Source organism: Pan paniscus, chromosome 9 (genome assembly GCF_029289425.2).
Source record: "Pan paniscus chromosome 9, NHGRI_mPanPan1-v2.0_pri, whole genome shotgun sequence".
Lineage (NCBI taxonomy): Eukaryota > Metazoa > Chordata > Mammalia > Primates > Hominidae > Pan > Pan paniscus.
In genome coordinates, this window is record NC_073258.2 from 73,889,388 (window position 1) to 73,911,198 (window position 21,811).

Below are 21,811 nucleotides of genomic sequence, written 5' to 3' on the forward strand. Positions count from 1 at the left end.
TATGATCAAATACTATGCAGTCATTAAAATCACATTTTCAAGTAACATGTAAAGGCAGTGATACAGTTTGAATGTTTTGTCCCCTCAAAATCTCATGTTGAAATGTGATCTCCAGTGTTGGAGGTGGGCCTAGCAGGGGGTGTCTGTGTCATGGCAGCGGATCCCTCATGAATGGCTTGCTGCTGTCCTCAGAGTAATGAGAGCGTTCTCACTCTATGAGTTCACACTAGAGCTGGCTGTTTAAAAGAGCCTGGCAGCTCCCTCCTCTCTTGCTCCATCTCTCACCATATGACATGCAGGCTTCCACTTTGCCTTCTGCCATGATTGTAAGTTTCCTGAGGCCTCACCAGAAGCAGATGCCAGCAGCATGCTCCCTGTACAGTCTGCAGGACTGTGAGCCAAAATAAACCTCTTTTCTTTATATTACCCAGCCTTGTGTATTTCTTTAAAGCAATGTAAATGGGCTAACACAGGCAGGAATAGCTCAGAATGTATTTTATGTGAAAAAATAAAAGGACTTACGTGTATAACAATTTTGAAACATGTATATGCAATACATGCCTAGGAAAGATTAGAAGGATATGCCAAGATGACAGTAAGAGTGGTTTACTGTTACAATGTGAAGTTATTTTAATTTATCTTTAGGTTTTCTGTACTTTTCAAATTTTCTTCTGGTACTTTGGTAATCAAACGGAAAATACATACTTTATTAAAATTAAAAAGTACTGACAAACATGCTATAGAATGTTATGGTATATGCTATGCTATTCATTTTATTTTATTTTTATTATGGCTCTCCTAGAGGATGTGAAGTCATATCTCACTGTTTTGTTTTTAGACACAGGGTCTCGCTCTATCACCCAGGCTGGAGTGCAGTGGTATGATCATAGTTCGCAGCTTCAAACTCTTGGACTTAAGAATCCTCCCACCTCAGGCTTCCAAGTAGTTAGGACTACAGGTGCATACTTCCCAAAGTGCTGGGATTATAGGTGTGAGCCCCCATGCCTGGCTAAATCACAAATTCATTAATACTGACTTTTTCTTTTGAGACAGAGTTTTGCTCTTGTTGCTCACGCTGGAGTGCAATGGTGCGATCTTGGCTCACTGCAACCTCTGCCTCCCGGGTTCAAGTGATTCTCCTTCCTCGGCCTCCCGAGTAGCTAGGATTACAGGCGCGTGTCACCATGCCCAGCTAATTTTTTGTATTTTTATTAGAAATGGGGTTTCCACATGTTAGCCAGGCTGGTCTCGAACTCCTGACCTCAGGTGATCTGCCCACCTCTACCTCCCAAAGTTCTGGGATTACAGGCATGAGCTACTTTGCCCAGCCCTGACTTTTATATTTACTATCTACATTTAACACTCACTTTAACTTCAACCTACTTAATTCAACTATAGTTAGGATTAACTGAGGACTACTGAATAGAATTCCAAGATGCCTGATGGAGAGGTTTGAGTAGGAAAGGATTAGTGAGACACTGAACCAGGAAAAAGACAGCACAGGACAGTATGGATTATGGGAAAATAGTAAATGTGAACTTCATATTACCTTGGTTATTTATTAATAGCTTTAATGAAAGGGAAGGAAATTGAAGAGAATGACAGGTGAGACGGAGATGAAGGGCACAGAAATGGAAGTGAGAATTCCCTGGGTCAGTCTATTTGACTTTTGAACATATATGTTTCAATGTTTTACATATTTAAAATATAAAATTATATTGGCTGTTTTGTTCACTGAGGCACTCAGAATGATACCTCACACTTAGTATTTATTCAAGAAATACTTGCTGAATAAGATACATAAACATTATATTTTGATATTTTATTAGTTCATTAACTGCAAGAAGTTTCAGTTAGCACATCTATAATTAAATATTTGTTCTAAGGCATGTTCAAATATTGTAAACTACTACACTAAGAACGTATGAAGATAAACTGACTATTAAATACTCAGACTTTAATCATTATTCATTGTGATGCTGCCAACTTTAACTTCTATTGCATGACATGGAGTTAAAACAACACAATTACTTCTAAAACTATTCCAATGAATAGAAAAAGAGGGAATCCTCCCTAACTCATTTTATGAGGCCAGCATCATCCTGATACCAAAGCCTGGCAGTGACACAACAAAAAAAGAGAATTTTAAAACAATATCCCTGATGAACATCGATGCAAAAATCCTCAATCAAATACTGGCAAACTGAATCGAGCAGCACATCAAAAAGCTTATCCACCATGATCAAGTGGGCTTCATCCCTGGGATGCAAGGCTGGTTCAACATACGCAAATCAATAAACATAATCCAGCATATTAACAGAACCAACGACAAAAACCATATGATTATCTCAATAGATGCAGAAAAGGCCTTTGACAAAATTCAACAATGCTTCATGCTAAAAACTCTCAATAAATTAGGTATTGATGGGACATATCTCAAAATAATAAGAACTATCTATGACAAACTCACAGCCAATATCATACTGAATGGGCAAAAACTGGAAGCATTCCCTTTGAAAACTGGCACAAGACAGGGATGCCCCCTCTCACCACTCCTATTCAACATAGTGTTGGAAGTTCTGGCCAGGGCAATCAGGCAGGAGAAGGAAATAAAGAGTATTTAATTAGGAAAAGAGGAAGTCAAATTGTCCCTGTTTGTAGATGACATGATTGTATATCTAGAAAACCCCATCGTCTCAGCTCAAAATCTCCTTAAGCTGATAGGCAACTTCAGCAAAGTCTCAGGATACAAAATCGATGTGCAAAAATCACAAGCATTCTTATATACCAATAACAGACAAACAGAGAGCCAAATCATGAGTGAACTCCCATTCACAATTGCTTCAAAGAGAATAAAATACCTAGGAATCCAACTTACAAGGGATGTGAGGGACCTCTTCAAGGAGAACTACAAACCACTGCTCAATGAAATAAAAGAAGATACAAACAAATGGAAGAACATTCCATGCTCACGGGTAGGAAGAATCAATATTGTGAAAATGGCCATACTGCCCAAGGTAAATTATAGATTCAATGCCATCCTCATCAAGCTACCAATGACTTTCTCACAGAATTGGAAAAAACTACTTTAAAATTCATATGGGACCAAAAAAGAGCCTGCATTGCCAAGTCAATCCTAAGCCAAAAGAACAAAGCTGGAGGCATCACACTACCTGACTTCAAACTATACTACAAGGCTACAGTAACCAAACAGCATGGTACTGGTACCAAAACAGAGATATAGACCAATGGAACAGAACAGAGCCCTCAGAAATAATGCCGCATATCTACAACTACCTGATCTTTGACAAACCTGACAAAAACAAGAAATGGGGAAACGATTCCTTATTTAATAAATGGTGCTGGGAAAACTGGCTAGCCATATGTAGAAAGCTGAGACTGGATCCCTTCCTTACACCTTATACAAAAATTAATTCAAGATGGGTTAAAGACTTAAATGTTAGACCTAAAACCATAAAAACCCTAGAAGAAAACCTAGGCAATACCATTCAGGACATAGGCATGGGCAAGGACTTCATGTCTAAAACACCAAAAGCAATGACAACAAAAGCCAAAATTGACAAATGGGATCTAATTAAACTAAAGAGCTTCTGCACAGCAAAAGGAACTACCATCAGAGTGAACAGGCAACCTACAGAATGGGAGAACATTTTTGCAATCTACTCATCTGACAAAGGGCTAATATCTAGAATCTACAATGAACTCAAACAAATTTACAAGAAAAAAACAACCCCATCAAAAAGTGGGCAAAGGATATGAACAGACACTTCTCAAAAGAAGACATTTATGCAGCCAAACGATAGATGAAAAAATGCTCATCATCAATGGCCATCAGAGAAATGCAAATCAAAACCACAATGAGATACCATCTCACACCAGTTAGAATGGCGATCATTAGAAAGTCAGGAAACAACTGGTGCTGGAGAGGATGTGGAGAAATAGGAACACTTTTACACTGTTGGTGGGACTGTAAACTAGTTCAACCATTGTGGAAGTCAGTGTGGCGATTCCTCAGGGATCTAGAACTAGAAATACCATTTGACCCAGCCATCCCATTACCGAGTATATACTCAAAGGATTATAAATCATGCTGCTATAAAGACACATGCACACATATGTTTATTGTGGCACTATTCAAAATAGGAAAGACTTGGAACCAACCCAAATGTCCAACAATGATAGACTGGATTAAGAAAATGTGGCACATATACACCATGGAATACTATCCAGCCATAAAAAATGATGAGTTCATGTCCTTTGTAGGGACATGGATGAAGCTGGAAACCATCATTCTCAGCAGACTATCGCAAGGACAAAAAACCAAACACCGCATGTTCTCACTCATAGGTGGGAATCGAACAATGAGAACACATGGACATAGGAAGGGGAACATCACACACCGGGGCCTGTTGTGGGGTGGGGGAGGGGGGAGGGATAGCATTTGGAGATATACCTAATGTTAAATGACAAGTTACTGGGTGCAGCACACCAACATGGCACATGTATACATATGTAACTAACCTGCACGTTGTGCACACGTACCCTAAAACTTAAAGTATAATTTAAAAAAACTAGACAATTACATGGTCAATAATTACAATGCTCAAAATGTCAATACCTGCCAATATCCTCTAATGCAAGTCTGTAAAATAGGTATTGTGGAAGTATCTAGCATATTTTACCTTTAAAATACGATGGTATAAACAGAGTAATAGCTACCATTTACAGAATATCTATTATATTCTAGGAGCTTTGTGCAGTAACTCTACTTTTTACAACCACCTTTAAGGTAGACAACATTTTCATTTTACAGAGCAGGAAACTGAGTCCCAAGATGTTAAGTATAATGCCTAGGGAAATTTTTCAAGCTTAAGTAAACATTCATATTCACAAGACTACTCAGAAGGATGTAGGACAAAAATGACTGCCTGCCAACAAGGCAGCACCAGGTGCCCCTCTTTGTGGGACTAGTCTTTGCAGCCATCTATGCAATAGCTCACCCAGCTACCCAGGAGCTATTCTCCTTGTGTCCCAGCCTGCTTTCCCAGGCCCCAGGTGAGATTCAGGTCCAAGAAAATGATACTCACATCACTGGGTGTGGGAGTCACTCTGGTTCAACAGCTGCATGCCCCATGGGGCCAACATCTCTTAACAACAATGCTGTAGGTACGAAGCATTTTCCAATATATCTTATTTCTTAGTTAAGGGCTTTAAACCAAGTGGAAGACCTAGGTTTTATGTTCAAATTTATTTAAACTTCCCCTGGGTAAGAAATGCTGTGTGTCACAAGAGAAGTTTGAACTCTTCTTATCCAGACTCACACCCAGGCCCACATCTGGCCAAGAGGAGCAGAACTGAAGAGGTTTTCCCACAACAATGGTTGATCTACAAAAATCCACTTATGCTCTCCCATTTAGTGTCCCCTCTGACTTGTGATACACACTTACAAGTTGTCTGACTAGAACTAAAGCCAAAGTCAGTGTTTACTTGACTCACATAGGAATTGACCACAAGATCTTATTCTAAGCAATGAACTAATCAACCAGAGTCACTGAGTCTAGCAAGAAATGGGTATATTATAATGAAAGATTAATAGCCACACCACTATATTGCTGGTCCTAATGGACGTGTAGGAACTCCCATCCTCCAGCACATTCTGTTGGAACAGCCCTTACTTTAAATCTCCCAAAAGTTAGTTCATAGATTTCTGATTATAAATTACAGTGTGATAAAATCATTAGTTAAAAAAACATATTGAAAACATAATTTTCTGATTATAGAATACATGCTCAATAAAGAAAATTAAATACAGAAAAATCCAAAGAAAACAAAAATCACAGGTAATCTCACATAAATATGGGAACATTAACTTATAAAACAGACTTTAAAAACAAATTCAAGACTATATTTTACATATTATTTATGATTCTCATTTTAATCAGTTAATACAGTGTTAACATTTTTCATGGCACTATAATGGTATAATCTTATACAACATAATTTTTATGACATCGTTTGGGTATCAAACATTTTTTGTTTGTCTGTTTTGTTTTGTTTTTTTGAGACAAAGTCTCACTCTGTCACCCAGGCTGGAGTGCAATGGTGCGATCTCGGCTCACTGCAACCTCCACCTCTGGGTTTCAAGTAATTCTTCTGTCTCAGCCTCCTGAGTAGCTGGGATTACAGGCATGTGCCACCAGGCCTGGCAAATTTTTGTATTTTCAGTAGAGATGGGGTTTTGCCATGTTGGCCAGGCTGGTCTTGAACTCCTGGACTCAAGCAATCCACCCACCTCAGCCTCCCAAAATGCTGGGATTACAAGCGTGAGCCACTGTGCCCAGCCATTGGATATCATAAATTATTGGCTGCTTATTATGAAACATTTCAATTACTTCAAAATTACTGAATGTTTCATTTTTCAACATTTTAGTTGCTTTCCATTTTTAATCTCATTGTCATCATCAAGCATGTAGATAAATATCATAATAGATATTTATTATATCCTTAGAATAAATTCTTACAACATAATTTCTGAGACAAAGAGTATAGTTTATTTTAAAGCATTTGATACATATTACCAATTAAGTCCTCCAAAACAACTGTATCAATTTACATTATCAATAATAGAATATGAGTGTATTAACAAAATTTTAACTTACCATTTTAATGGATACAATTAAGATTAACATTCATAATTTTCATTTCTTTTTTTTTTTTTTGAGAGGCAGTCTCGCTCTGTCGCCCAGGCTGGAGTGCAGTGGCACAATCTCGGCTCACTGCAAGCTCCATCTCCCAGGTTCACAACATTCTCCTGCCTCAGCCTCCCGAGTAGCTGGGACTACAGGTGCCCGCCACTACGCCTGGCAAATTTTTTGTATTTTTAGTAGAGACGGGGTTTCACCACGTTAGCTAGGATGGTCTGGATCTCCTGACCTCGTGATCTGCCCACCTCGGCCTCCCAAAGTGCTGGGATTACAGGCATGAGCCACAGCACCCAGCATAATTTTCATTTCTTTGATTACTGGTGGGATGCTAGATTTTCACAGTCACTAGTCTTATTTTTTATTGAGATATTAGTCACACACCATTAAGCTCATCGTTTTAAAGTATACAATGCAGTGGCTTTTAGTATATTCACAAAGTTGTGCAACCATCACCATTACCTAATTCCAGAACATTTTTATCACCACAAAAAGAAACCTGGCCGGGCGTGGTGGCTCACGCCTGTAATCCCAGCACTTTGGGAGGCCCATGGAGGGCAGATCACCTGAGGTCAGGAATTCAAGGCCAGCCTGACCAACATGGTGAAACCCTGTCTCTACTAAAAACACAAAAATTAGCTGGGCGTGGTGGTGGGTGCCTGTAATCACAGCTACTCAGGAGGCTGAGACAGGAGAATCACTTGAACCCCGGAGGCAGAGGTTACAGTGAGCCGAGATCATGCCACTGCACTCTAGCCTGGGCACCAAAGAGCAAAACTCCATCTCAAAGAAAGAAAGAAAAGAAAAGAAAGGAAAGAAAAAGAAAAGAAAAGAAAAGAAAACTTTATAGCCATTAAGTAGTCAGTGCCCTCTCCCCCTGTGCCTGGCAACCACTAATCTACTTTCTACATTTCTGGATTTGCCTATTCTGGACAAATGAAATGGAATCATACAATATATACACTTTTGTGTCTGGCTTCTTTCACTTAACACAATGTTTTCAAGGTCTACCCATGTTGTAGCATAAATCATTACTACATTCAATTTTATGGTTGATAATATTCCACTGTATGGGTTTACCACATTTTGTTTATCCATTCACTAGCTGATGGACATTTGGGTTGTTTCCACCTTTGGATTGTTATGAATAATGCTGCTACAAACATTTGTGTACACAACTTTTTGCTTGAACACTTGTTTTCAGTTCTCTTGGGTATAAATCTAAGAGTGGAGTTTTGGGGTCATATGACAATTCTGTTGGATAGTTTGAGAAACCACCAAATGCTAATGTTCACATCACTGTTTTTCCACAATGGCTGTTCTATTTTACATTCTCACCCAATTTCTCCATCTCCTCACCAACACTTGTTATTTTCCGTTTTTAAAAATTTTAGTCATCCTAGCGGATGTGAAGTGGTATTTCACTGTGATTTTGATTTGCATATTCCTAATGAATAAAGGTATTACTCATCTTTGAGAAAAAAGTCTATTAAAATCCTTGCCCTTTTAAAAAAACTGGGTTGTTTTTATTGAATTGTAAAGCTTCTTTATATATTCTAAATATTAAATCCTTTTCAGATATGTAATTTGCAAATATTTTCTCCCATTCTGTGGGTTGTCTTCACTTTCTCCATAGATTCCTTTGATGCACAAAAGTTTTTATTTCTGCAATTTGTCTATTCTTTCTTTGGTTGCTTGTGTTTTTGGTGATATCTGAGAAACTGTTGCCTATTCTAAGTTAACATAGACTTGCGTTTTTTTTTTTCCCTCAAAGAGTTTTATATAGTTTTAGCTCTTAAGTCTTTGATTCATTTTGAATTAATTTTTATATATGCTGTGAGGTAGAGGTCCAACTTCATTCTTCTTGCATGTGGATATTCAGTTGTGCCAGTACAATTTGTTGAAAGACTATTCTTTCCTCCACTGAATTGTTTTAGTACCTTTGTTGACAATCAGCTACTGATGTATGATTAGTAGTCTTTTGTATTTCCCTTTTTAAAACTGAATTTGTAGTTTTTCCTTATTTCTTTTAGGATATTTTAATTTTTCATTTATAAGAATACTTAACTCCCACATTATCATTTGGCTTCTCAGATATTTAGAGGCAGCACAGGTAGTAGTTGCGGTGGAAACTATTTGTTGTTGTCCGCCAAATGTTATCCCTTTCTTCCTGGGCACATGCTGTGGGACTACACTTCCTAGCCTCCATACCTGCTGTGAGATTGACCACGTGACTAATTCTCTCTAATTCAGTGTGAACAGAAGTAACATTTGCTCCTTTAAGGACTAGATCTTAAGAGAATAGGTGTGTCTTCTCCATGCTCTCTTTCCCCTATCGACTGGCTAGAACTCAAGTAAATCAATGACACAGGTTTAGCCAGGCCATGAGAGAAAGTGATGGACTACCCTGCTATCTGAGTCTCTGAATAACTTCATGAGGCAAATGCTACCTATCTACTCCAAACCATTGCATTAGAAATAATTAACACCTATCTTTTGTGAACCACTGTATTTTGGGTCTTCCTATTCTAATTGTTTAGCCTTTATCCTAATTAATACAGGATTAGTATCTGGTGTAGGATATTGCTGTAACAAAAAAACTAATATAGGTGGCATCTGTTAAGTGGCAGAGTTGTAAGCAGTGATGAAACAGATGCTGCAGATTGGGAAGCTGGTAAACCTTGTTACACTATGACAAAACATCTGGCATATGATAACACAGCAAACGAGAGCGACAGATTACGCAGCTCTAGGGCAGAGTTTCTCAACCTTGGCACTGACTTATATGTAAAGCACTTACTACAAGTCTTGGCATTTAGCTCAATAAATGTTTGCTTTGGTGTTATTATTACACATTTCTGAACTGTGGGATTGTAAAATTTATCACCATTTTCCCATACAGTGCTTGCCTTTGCTAGAATCCTTAAAAATCTCACCCCTACACTAAGATCAGATAAATATTCTCCCATGTTTTTCTCTATTACATTTATCTTTAACAAACCTATAACTTACTTTGGCCTGGTTTGATGGAAGAAACAAAATTTTTCTTCCTAAGAGTCTCAATGTCATGACTTTTATAATCTGTTATTTTCCCATTGATTTGAGGTTTACCCTTTCACAATCTCTTTATAAATTCTTAATATCTAACTGAGATCAATCATGCTTGCTGAGGAAATGAGGCTAGCGTTCAGTATAGCAGAGAAAGTCCTTACTCCCATAAAACTTAGGGAAAATCCTATTTGACAAGAATACTGTAACAGCTATACTCTTTCTTTCACTTACAAGATAACTTTCAGAATCTACATATTGTTGGCATTTTCAACAGGCACACTTCAGGGCATTTTTATTTTTGGCAAGAATCAAAAATTCCCTGAAGCTTCATGGTAGGTCTGCATATGTCTTACCAAATGAAGACAAGATTAGACAGGAAGAGCACCCATGAGTTTAATGCTTGGAAACTCCCTGTGTACTTTAACTTATATTGGTCTTGCTTGGTCACTCAGATGAAGCAACTCTCTCTTCTCTATCTTAATACCAGAAAGATATATATGGCCTATGAAGGAAAACACTAATCTAGTATTAGTCTCTAGTATTTTTAGAGCAAAAACAATTCCATACACTTTTTTGTTTGCTTGTGTTCACCAAGTTTGACTATCTTTTTTTTTTTTGAGACAGGGTCTCACTCTGTGACCTAGTGTGGAGTGCAGTGGCACTATTTCGGCTCACTGCAACTTCTGCCTCCCAGGTTCAAGTGATTCTCCTGCCTCAGCCTCCTGAGTAGCTGGGATTACAGGCATGTGTCACCACACCCGGCTAATTTTTATATTTTTAGTAGAGACAAGGTTTCACCATGTTGGCTAGGCTGGTCTCAAACTCCTGACCTCAAGTGATCTACCAGCCTCGGCCTCTCAAAGTGCTGGGGTTACAGATATGAGCCACCATGCCTGGCCTATAGTTAATTTTGGTAAGAAAATTTGGTTAAGATACATAAGAGCTTATTGGTAGAGATGAGACATTAAGTTATATGGATTAGTGGAAGATAAGGGAAGGAAGAAAGATAAATGAATACTTACAGAACACCTACTATGTGCCAGGCACTTACACATATTTACAATTCATGAAAAGGATATTGTTCACCTTATTTCCATAGGTGAAGAAACAGGATCTTACAGTTTAAGATATATAATAAAGCAATAAAAGCCTACTCCTGGAGGGAGGCTTTCTTGATAGAATTATCTGCTTTTCCTCAAGGTCAGCAGTTCACCCGCTTTAAAGCCTCAGACAATCCTGAAGCAAACACAACTACTCCTCTATGGTGCTGGCAGACTTTGACTTGAAAAAATTTTGTTACTGAAAGTGCAAAGAATAAGAGATATTTATGAAGTTATTGTGCTCCAATAGAAAATAAAATAAACATAGTATTAGATATTAAAAGTAAAACACACCAGAAAACATGAGACGCCTAACAGTGCTGGATCAGAAAGAAAAGGTATAGTTAGAGAAGAGGAACATTCTTTGAGAAATGGTCTTGAGAAAGCATGACAAGCATTAGAAACTAAGGTAGTGAGGTAAACTCCAGATCTTAGATCTCCAGAAACCTACTGCTGGTGATGAGTATACTTCCCATCAATTCCTTTTTCAAAATTCCTTTTTCACAATTTCTTTTTCAAAAAATCTTTAATCTCTAATTCTGCTTTCTGAAATATCTACATTTGGAAAATAAATTCTCTCTCTTAAGGCCAGTTGAGAGCTTATTTGACACTAGTACTCCTTGTAAAACATCATCTAATTTACAGCTATATAAAAGATACTGCTAATATATCACCTAAATCAATTTCAACCACATGAATTTATTGAACATGAATCCATAAAAAGTCACTCAACAAATATTTATCAAGAGTCTACTATTTGTCAGACATTATTCCAGGTACTGGAGACACTGCATGGGGAAAAAAAAAACACACACAAAAACTCTTGCTCTTAAATGTTATGGCAGGTTGTAATAAATACAATAAACATAAACAAAGAAAAGAAATAGAGAATGAAGAAAAGATGCCGCCTTATGTTGTGTAGTCAGGGAAGGCCTCACTGTTAGAGTCACATTTGAGCAAAGACTTGAATGGAGTGAGGGAGTATCGAGTTCTGTGGCTCTCTGGCATTAAGAGCTTGCTTGAGGAAACATCACATGTAAAAGTCCAGAGGTGACAATGTGCTTGGTGTGGAACAGTAAAAGGCCAATATGATTAAATTACAGTGAGGGAAGGGATAGTAGATGACCTAGGACTTTGATAAGAATTCTGAATTTTAAATTTAGTGAGAACAGAAGCCACTAGTAGGTTGTGACCAAAGAAATGACATAATCTGACTTAGGTTATAAAAGGATGACTTTGGCTATTACGCAGAGAATAGACATAAAGGTAGGGGTGGGAGTAGAAAGCCAATTAGAAGAATCTTGCTAAAGTACATGCAAAGATAATAATGGTGGCTTAGATTATTAGAATATTAGCAGTAGATGTGGGGAATTTTTTTTTTTTTTTTTTTTTTTTTGAGACAGGGTCTCACTCTGTCACCCAGGCTGGAGTGCAGTGGCACAGCATGGCGGCTCACTGCAAGCCTCAAACACCTGGGCTCATGCAATTCTCTCAACTCAGCCTCCTGAGTAGCTGGGACCACAGGTGCATGCCACCATGCCTGGCTAATTATTTTATTTTTTGTAGAGATGGGGTCTCACATTGCCCAGGATGATCACCAACTCCTGGGCTCAAGCGATCCTTCCCCTTCAGCCTCCCAAAGTGTTGGGATTACAGGTGTGAGCCACTGTGCCCAGCCAAAAAATCATTCTATTTAAAGGAATTATTAATGGGATGAATGAGGGGTTTGGAGTGGGGCAAGAAGGATGACACTAATACTTTTAGCTTGAGTAATTCCAAGAATATAGTTGTCATTACTGAAATTGGGAAGATCAAAAGAGTAGCAAGTTTGGGAGGGAAAAATCAAAGGCTGAGTAGGTAACCAGGCTGGTCAGGAGATGAGTAGTGTACAAAGAGATTAAGAAAATATATTGAGTATGATGAAAGCCAAATTTATCAATGGTAAGGAAGATATTTACATACAAACATAGAAAGTGGGAAGGCTACAAAGAATCTTGAAGTATTGAACCTGCCATCAGACATCTCAATGTGAATTGATATCTATACATATACAAACACACACACAGATATATACAGAAACAGATCTGGCTGTATGTGTATGTAATAAAGATAGGAAAAAACTGAAGTGCTTTTTCTACCCTCACTCACCACTCAACACAATACTTCTGACTTCAGATGTGTGGGGACTTTCCCACATGCCAAGCAATTCCCTGGCAGATACCAGCTGGACATCCTCCAGTCCAATTCTGACACTCTCTTCCTGGAGAGCATCAGGTCTCACAGACTGCTAACCCACAAGACTGCTCCCCACTTCAGATGCTAATTGGAAGTCTCAGGTTGTGACCTGTACTTCTGACCAACCAGCTAAAAATTGGCGTTCCTATGACACCTTTCTTAGGGTCGATTAGTTTGCTATAGTGGGTCACAGAACCCAAGGAAACATTTTATTTATACTTACTCATTTATTATAAAACATTATTACAAAGGAACAGATGAACAGCCAGATAGAAGAAATGCATAGGGCAAGGTATGGAAGAAGGCATGTGAGGCTTCCATGCCCTTTCTGGGTGGGCTACCCTCCAGGAGGCTCCCCGAACCCTGTCCTGGGTTTTTCATAGAGGCTTCATTTCATGGGCATAATTGGTTACACCACTGGCTAATGGTGATCAAGTCACCCTTTAAGCTCCTCTCTGAAGTAGGTGGGTGGGGTGGAGCTAAAAGTTCCAACCCTTTAATCATGTTTGGATCCCTTGGCAACCAGCCCCCATCCTGACGCTATTCAGGAGCCCACTAAGAGTTACTTCATTAAAACAAGATTCTCCTATGACCCAGGAACTCCAAGGGATTTAGGAGCTCTGTGTCAGACACTCCTATCATTCAGGAAATTAGAAAGGTCTTAGGAGCCCTGTGACAGGAACTGGGGTCAGAGACCAAATATAGGAACAAAAGATTCTCTTAGTGCCCCTTATCTACAAGGGCTTAGGAGCTCTGTGCCAGGAACTTGGGGGCAGAGACCAAACATGTATTTCAAATTATAATATTACAGTGCATACATACATATATTTCCTAGTTCTGCCCACTACGGACTCGAAGTAATAGCACACAGAAGCAATGAGCACACCAAGTGCTTAGTTTTTAAATATCATCTTCCACTAAAAGGAAACAGGGGTTCTTGGGGAAATAGTTGATTCCAGAATTGGGGCAAAGAAAGTACATGATAAGCCTGGAACATCCTGCACCAGAGAGGAGGTGCTCAGAGAACAATGGGGACATACTCCTATCAGTCAAGTATGGAGCAATTTGAGCGTAAAAATAAATAGTAAGAGTAACAAATTTCAATCCATTGAATAAAATAGAAATCCATGGACATAATGATATAAATAAATAAACAAGCACATAAATGGCAGAGAATAGAAACTTCTTCCTTCCATTAGAATGCCAACTAAGAAAAGTAGAAGAAATGATGAAAATAGAAAACCACCATTTGGCAACCATCATAAAGGTGGTTGATTCAGGAGGGTTTCATCAAAGTATGCTAAGGCTGGTGAGTGGAGGTCTGACAAGGAACAGGATATTGGCAGAGTCTCCCCACAAAATACTATTTGTCTCAATCTGTTGAGGCTGATACAAGAAATACCATAAACTGTGACTTATAATCAACAGGTTATTATAATCAACTTTGACTTATAATCAACAGCATTAATTTCTCTTACTTCTGGAGACTGAGAAGTCCAAGATTAAGGCGCCAGCAGATTTGGTGTCTGGTGAGGGTCCACTTCCTGGATCATGGACAGTGGCTTCTCACGTGGTGGAAAGGGCAAGAGGTCTCTCTGGGACTTCTTTCATAAGGGCACTAATTTTGCCCTCATGACTTAATCAAAGACCCCACCTCCTAATATTATCCTCTTGGGGGTCAGGACCTCAACATATGAATTTTGGGGAAACTTCAGACCATAGCACTATTGCATAGGGGAAAAATGATGATTTCATAGTGGAAAAAAAAACCAACCCTAGAAGACACCAAATTGACTAGGTGACCAATATTAATATCACCAGGGGTGAGACAGTTTGACATCATGCACTTCTTCATATGATACACAGAGAAGACACAGCATCATTTCTGAGGTATTTCTGCCAAGAATGCATGATCTGACAGACATCCAACAGAATCAAAGGACTCTACTCTTTAAAACTGTCAAAGTCATAAAAGGAAAAAAACTGAAGAACTCTTCTAGATTGAAGGATACTAAAGAGACATGGCAACTAGATTTAATAAATGATCCTGGATTGGATCTCAAGTCAGAAATAAAAAAGATATTTTTGGAACATCTCGTAAAAATGTGTATTGGGTCTGTGGTTTGGATGGTAGTATCTGCTGATGTTGATTTCCTGATTTGGATGGCTAGGTAAGGGAGTAATCTTGCATGGCGGATATAAATTCTGGAGTATTGAGAGGTGAGGAGGCATTATGTTCACGATTTGCTCTCAAATGGATCAGAAAAAGAATAATGATAATGGATATAGATATTTATATATACACAAGCACATAAATATATAGTGAGGGAGAGGGAACAAACAACAAAGTGTTAACTGGGGCATATAGGAGTTTGTACTTTCTTGCAATTTTTCTACAAGTTTGGAATTATATAAACATAAATTATTTTAAAAAGTTAACATAAAAACCTATTCTTCATTTCTATTGAATGATAAATGTATACAATATCTGAATCTACAGATACATATATGTCTAAACACACGACTCTTACCTCACCATTTAACTACTTTAATGTACTCTGTTGTAATCTTAAAAGATTTTGGCTTCATTTCACATGAAAACCTCAGCAATAAGTGTTCCCACTATTTTACAAAGGGGAAAGATGGCTTGCTTTAAATCAAGTCAGAGGAAAACCTTTGGAGCTAAGGACTAGAGTGCAAAAGTGACAAGTTCTGGCCAGGTGCAGTGGCTCATACCTGTAATCCTAGCACTTTGGAAGGCTGAGGCAGGCGGATCACTTGAGGTCAGGAGTTTGAGACCAGCCTGGCCAATGTGGTGAAACTCTGTCTCTACCAAAAACATAAAAATTAGCTGGGCATGGTGGTGCTGACCTGTAGTACCAGGTATTTGGGAGGCTGAGGCAGGAGAATCACTGGAACCCAGGAGGCGGAGGCTGCAGAGAGCTGAGATCGCACCACTGCACTCCAGTTGGGCAATGGAGCAAGGCTCCATCTCAAAAAAACAAAACAAAACAAAACAACAACAAAAAACAGTTGTTGGACTCTATGTAAACACCACGGAACAAAATCTAATAAGTGAGTATTTCAATATTTTCCTATACTGATCCATCAGTTTCGACCTCAAGTTCACCAATTCCACTTTCTCCTTTTATTAAAAATCTACCTTCAGAGAAAGGTCTCTTATCTCCTTCCCAAGTTTTATCTATAGTCACTTAAAAGTAATCAGATTTAAGAAAAAAAATTATCTATTTTAACCAAATCTCCCTAAGAAATAATCTTTTTAAAAGTTGAAAAAAATAAACAGTAACACAAAATTCAGACTCTTGTTTCATAAAAGGACATTCTAGTCTGCCAAAACAACTTACCCATTTCCATCTATGGAAACAGAAGCACTGGAATAGATAAGTCTCTCAATTATTTTCTTGCTTCGGCACTCCTACAGGATATTACATATACTCATCAGTAAGATATGTGTGTGTGTGTGTGTGTGTATGTGTGTGTGTGTGTGTGTGTGTACATCCATGCGTGCATGGGACACACATCTCCTTACATATCAGAATCTTGGGAGGACAAGAGGAGAGACAAGCCACTTGAGATTCACAGGCTTAGATGGTCTCTATGATTCTGTCAATACTCTTTACCCATTTTAGAAATTTCAATCCTGGTTTCCCTGTTATTCTTTCTTTTCCACTTCATATATCCAGCAGTTTTTTTTTTTTTTTTTTTTTTTTTTTTTTTTTTGAGACTGAGTCTCGCTCTGTTGCCCAGGCTGGAGTGCAGTGGCCCGATCTCGGCTCACTGCAAGCTCCACCCCCCAGGTTCACACCATTTTTCTGCCTCAGTCTCCCGAGTAGCTGGGACTACAGGCGCCCGCCACCACGCCCGGCTATTTTTTTTTTTTTTTTTTTGTATTTTTAGTAGAGACGGGGTTTCACCATGTTAGCCAGGATGGTCTTGATCTCCTGACCTCATGATCTGCCCGCCTCGGCCTCCCAAAGTGCTGGGATAACAGGCGTGAGCCACCACGCCTGGCCCCACAGTCTTTTTAGTCAGAAAGGCTCAGTCTACTCTGAGACCGTCAATTTAGGGTTGCTTCTACAGTCAGTCAGGTGCCACATGAAATAAAAAGTCTCCACACAATGCGGGCTTGGTTTCAATAAATTGCTAAGATAGACATTTCAACGCACCTGCTCCCAATAGCTTTCTATGTGTTTACTGAAAGGAGCAATAGAAGTATTTAATATTGTATGTCAGGCACTGGTCCAACTGAGATCAAGACAGATCATGTAAATTATATGCTGATGAGCAGAGGTAGAACTATACTTCAAATTTCCCTGATTTTAAGTTTCTAGGGGGTGTGTGTGTGTGTGTGTGTGTGTGTGTGTGTGTGTGATATCAATATACCTCAGATATTTCAATGCACTGACCTCAGTCTAACTTTGAGGAAGATAGTTTTAAAAGCACAGATATATAGGAAGAAACCTACACACTTCAAACACATATTAATATAGGGTATTAATCTGTTCTGCACTGCTGTAAAGGAATATGTAAGGCTGGGTAGTCTATAAAGAAAAAAGGTTTGGCTTACAGTTCTGCAGACTGTACAAAAAGCACAGTGCCAGGATCTATTTCTGGTGAGGCTTCTGGAAGCTTACAGTCATAGTGGAAGGCGAAGGCAGAGCAGGCATGTCACAAGGGAGCAAGGTGGGAGGGGAGATGCCATGGCCAGTCTCATGTGAACTCACTCATTACTGTGGGGCGGGCACTAAGCGATTCATGAGGGATCTACCCTCATGACCCAAACACCTCCCATTAGATCTCACCTCCAACTCTGGGGATCACATTTCAACATGCAATTTGGAGGAAACAAATATCCAAACTATATCATATGGAATATATGCTCTAGTCTGCTGCTCCTTTGGATTTAAATGGATTCAAAGGCAGAGATCTGCTAGGTCAGGGGGCTTCAAATGTGGAGTCCATGTGTTGACATTCAATCTTCTCACACCTATGACAGTGACTAATAATGGATTATGGCACTTGAGCCTAGCAGTTTCATAATACTTCTTGGTCCAGTGTTCCATGCAGCTGCTATTAATTTCTTACAACTGACACATAAACTAAAACCTATTTGCCATTCCCATTCCTTTAAAGTTACAAAGATTTCTAGTAAAATAGTATCCATTCTGTTAGCCACCAGAAAGTTCTCTCTGCTTTGATAATGTTGGGAGTTGATGTGGAGAAAGGGTATGGGGCAAGGGACAGGGCATAATAAAGAACCCCAGGGTGTGAAATATACTCTGATAATAAGAATACAGGTAAAGAAAGGCTTTAATAAAAAGAATTCCCAAGTTGTAGATAAGAAGACTGAGCCAGAAATTTGGGGGTGAAGACAGAGAAAGTAAATTATGCTTAGGGAAAGAGGCACACATACCTCTCACTTACTATGTTTTCCTACTTTTGATCTAAAGCACTTTTTAGTGGTTGCAGAGTAGGGTAAATAGAAAATGGTGACCTAGGAATGGGGAGGTAACACACATGTGAGGCTGCCTTAGCACTGCTCAAACCTAATGCTTTCCATCGCCAACACTGTGACTTTTCACCCTGTTTTTATTCTTTAATATTCAGTTTTAAAATGTGGTATCTGCCCTCCCAATTCTTAGCTGCTCTACAAGTATATCAAATCCAGGTGTTTCTAGGTCATTTTGAATTGTATTTCTCTGTATTTAGTACTTTTTGTTTGTTTTTTGAGACAGAGTCTCACTCTGTTGCCCAGGCTGGAGTGGGATCATAGCTCACTATAGCCTCGAACTCCTGGGCTCAAGCAATCCTCCCACCTCAGACTTCCAAGTAGCTAGGACTACAGATGTGTACCATCATGCCTGGTTTATTTTTAAGAAGTTTTGTTGTTGTTGTTGTTGTTGTTGTTTTTAATAGATGGGGTCTCACTATGTTGCCCAGGCTGATATTGAACTCCTGGCCTCAAGTGATTCTCCCGTCTTGGCCTCCTAAAGTGCTATGATTACAGGCGTGAGCCACCATACCTGGCCTACTATTGTTTTAAATGCGGAAGTATGTGTAGTTCAGAAATGGATACTTTTGAGAAATGAATCTAAAGTGACTCGAAGACAGCAATTCCCTACCCTGTTTGCCCAAATCTTTCAGAGCAAGTTATTAAATATACTAGCCTAAAGCAAAATGCAATGATCTCTAAAGATTGCTGTCATTTTTGTTTATAGTTAATCACGTGTCAAGAGAATCATCAATAGTCAAAAATATTTTATAGAATTATGTAACTTAGTTTATAAATTGCAAAGGTGAGTCCAGTGGTATGTAGTTTGTTTACTGTGACAACAAACATGTCACCCCTTTTCACTCTATTTCAACTCGATATGTAAATGCCACATTTCATAACAAGAAAGCTCTTGGAGAAAAGAAGTTGTATTTGTTTCATCTCTGCATCCCTGAAAGTATCTAATACATTTAGATAACCCTTAATAAACATTGTTATTGAAACCTAAGAATTCCATTGAAATATTCAATTCTAGATCTTCAATTTTAGTCTTAGAGTTTCTTCTAACTGAAGACAGTAATAAGTTTATTTAGTATATGGCAGAGGTTCTCAAGGTAAGATCAAGGGACCACTGGGGGGAATCTCTGAGACCCTTTTAAGGGACCTGTGGGGTCAAAGTTATTTTTATAATACTAAGACATTGTCTGCCCTTTTAACTCCCACTCTTTCACAAGTATGTGGTATAGTTTTCTAGAGGCTGAATAACGTGATGATGCAATCGCTCTGACAGCTAATGAAATCTGTACTTGGGCATTCTTGTGTCTCTAAATTTTCTCAGTTTAAATTTCAAATACATTAAATACCAATAAGTATAACCTACATCAACAAAAGCTCTTTGATTCCTCAATAATTTTTAAGAGTGTAAAGAGGTCCTGAGACAAAAACGTTTGAGAACCTCTGGTATAAGCGATTGATATTCACTGTAAAAAGAACAGGAGTTTACAAAATATACTTTATATAAACTAAGTGATTTTTGAGATGTTTTTCTTCAACCATTGTCAACTAAGGATATGAACTAAATTCCCTTTTTTTTTTTACACTAAGAATGTTCTTTATGTAAAACAAATGACAGAGAGGTAAGCTTAATGTGATTTCCTATCAAATTCTGGAAAAGATGGTTAAACAAATAGCTTTGTAATTTAAAAAATACCAATAATCACCAGGAGCCAGCACAGGTTAAAAAAAAAAAAAATCACACCAAAATGATATCACAAAGGTCCCTCCTATTTTTTTTAAGCAATTAGAGTTAATAGATTACAGAACTGCCACAAAAGTTAAATATCTTGATTTCAGCAGGCATCAGTGGAAGTGACTCTGGATGAGTGACAGTATTACACAGTGGTTAAGAGAAGGCACACTGGAGCCAGACTGGTTGAGTTCAAACTCCAGTTCCACCACTTAACTGCTTACCTGTGTGAGCTGGCAAGTTACCTCTTTGTGCCTTGGTTACCTCTTTGGTAAAATAGGGATAATAATAGCACCTACTACAGAGAGTTGGTAGGCTAATGAAAGCAAATTATTTAGATCAGTGCCTAGCATATACTCAGTACTTTACGTGTGTTTTTAAAAAAATATTGTCTTTGTTTCACTGATGTATTTCAAATATCCAGAACAGTGTTAGGCCCATAGTAGACCCTCAATAAAAATTTTAAAATTAAATAACATCTTATTAATAGCAATAATGATGATGACTACTTTTCCATTTACTATGTGCTTACTATATACTTGGCAAAGTAGTGAGCATTTACTACGCACTATCTCATTTAGATTTCCTAAAGCAATCTGGGATACTTACTAGCAGCCTCATATTACAGATGAGCTAAGTGAGGCATACAGAAGGGAAATAATTTTCCCAAGGCTGCAAAACTGGTAAGCAGTGAAACCAGGAGTCAAACCAAATTTGCCTTGCTCAAAAAAACTTCTCTTCTTTAGCCATTATGCTGTGTGTGATTATGAACAAGACTGAAAAAAATGTGGATTGGATCAGCAGCCCCCAACCTTTTCGGCACCAGGGACCAGTTTCGTGGAAGATAATTTTTCCACAGATGGGTAGGGTGGGGTGGTTTTGGGATGAAACTGTTCCACCTCAGATGATCAGGCATTAGATTCTCATAGGGAGTGTGCAACTTAGATTCTTCACATGCGCAGTTCACAATAGGGTTCTTACACCTATGATAATCTAATTCTGCTGCCCATCTGACAGGAGGTGGAGCTCAGGCAGTAATGCTCACTGGCCCTCGGCTCACCTCCTGCTGTGCGGCCTGGTTCCTAACAGGCCATGGACCGCTGAGGTCCAAGGCCCTGGGGTTGGGGACCCTGGATTAGATGACAACTCTGTGTCATGAATAGATTTCACAGTTGAATAACAATGGCTAATTAATAGATGGGTAAACTTGGAAGTAGATCTTTACTTACCAAGTAACCACAGGGCTCTATCCATTTCAATGACTTAACTAATCCCTGAAGGAATAAATAGTAGGAAAGCCTATCAAATTTATGGATGATACAAACATGGATAATATAGTTAAAATTATGGATGACACAATCAGCATTCAAATATTTCTCTAAAGATTGAAATGATGTAACAGAAATCAAGAGAATTACTTTTAAAGAAACAAAAACAAATATAT

General features: G+C 38.5%; 1 protein-coding gene across 10 annotated transcripts in view; it reads right to left on the reverse strand.

Annotated features, from left to right (window-relative positions):
* Positions 1-21,811, reverse strand: part of FCHSD2 (FCH and double SH3 domains 2) — a 303,655-nt gene that overhangs the window by 105,172 nt on the left and 176,672 nt on the right. The window lies entirely within an intron of this gene.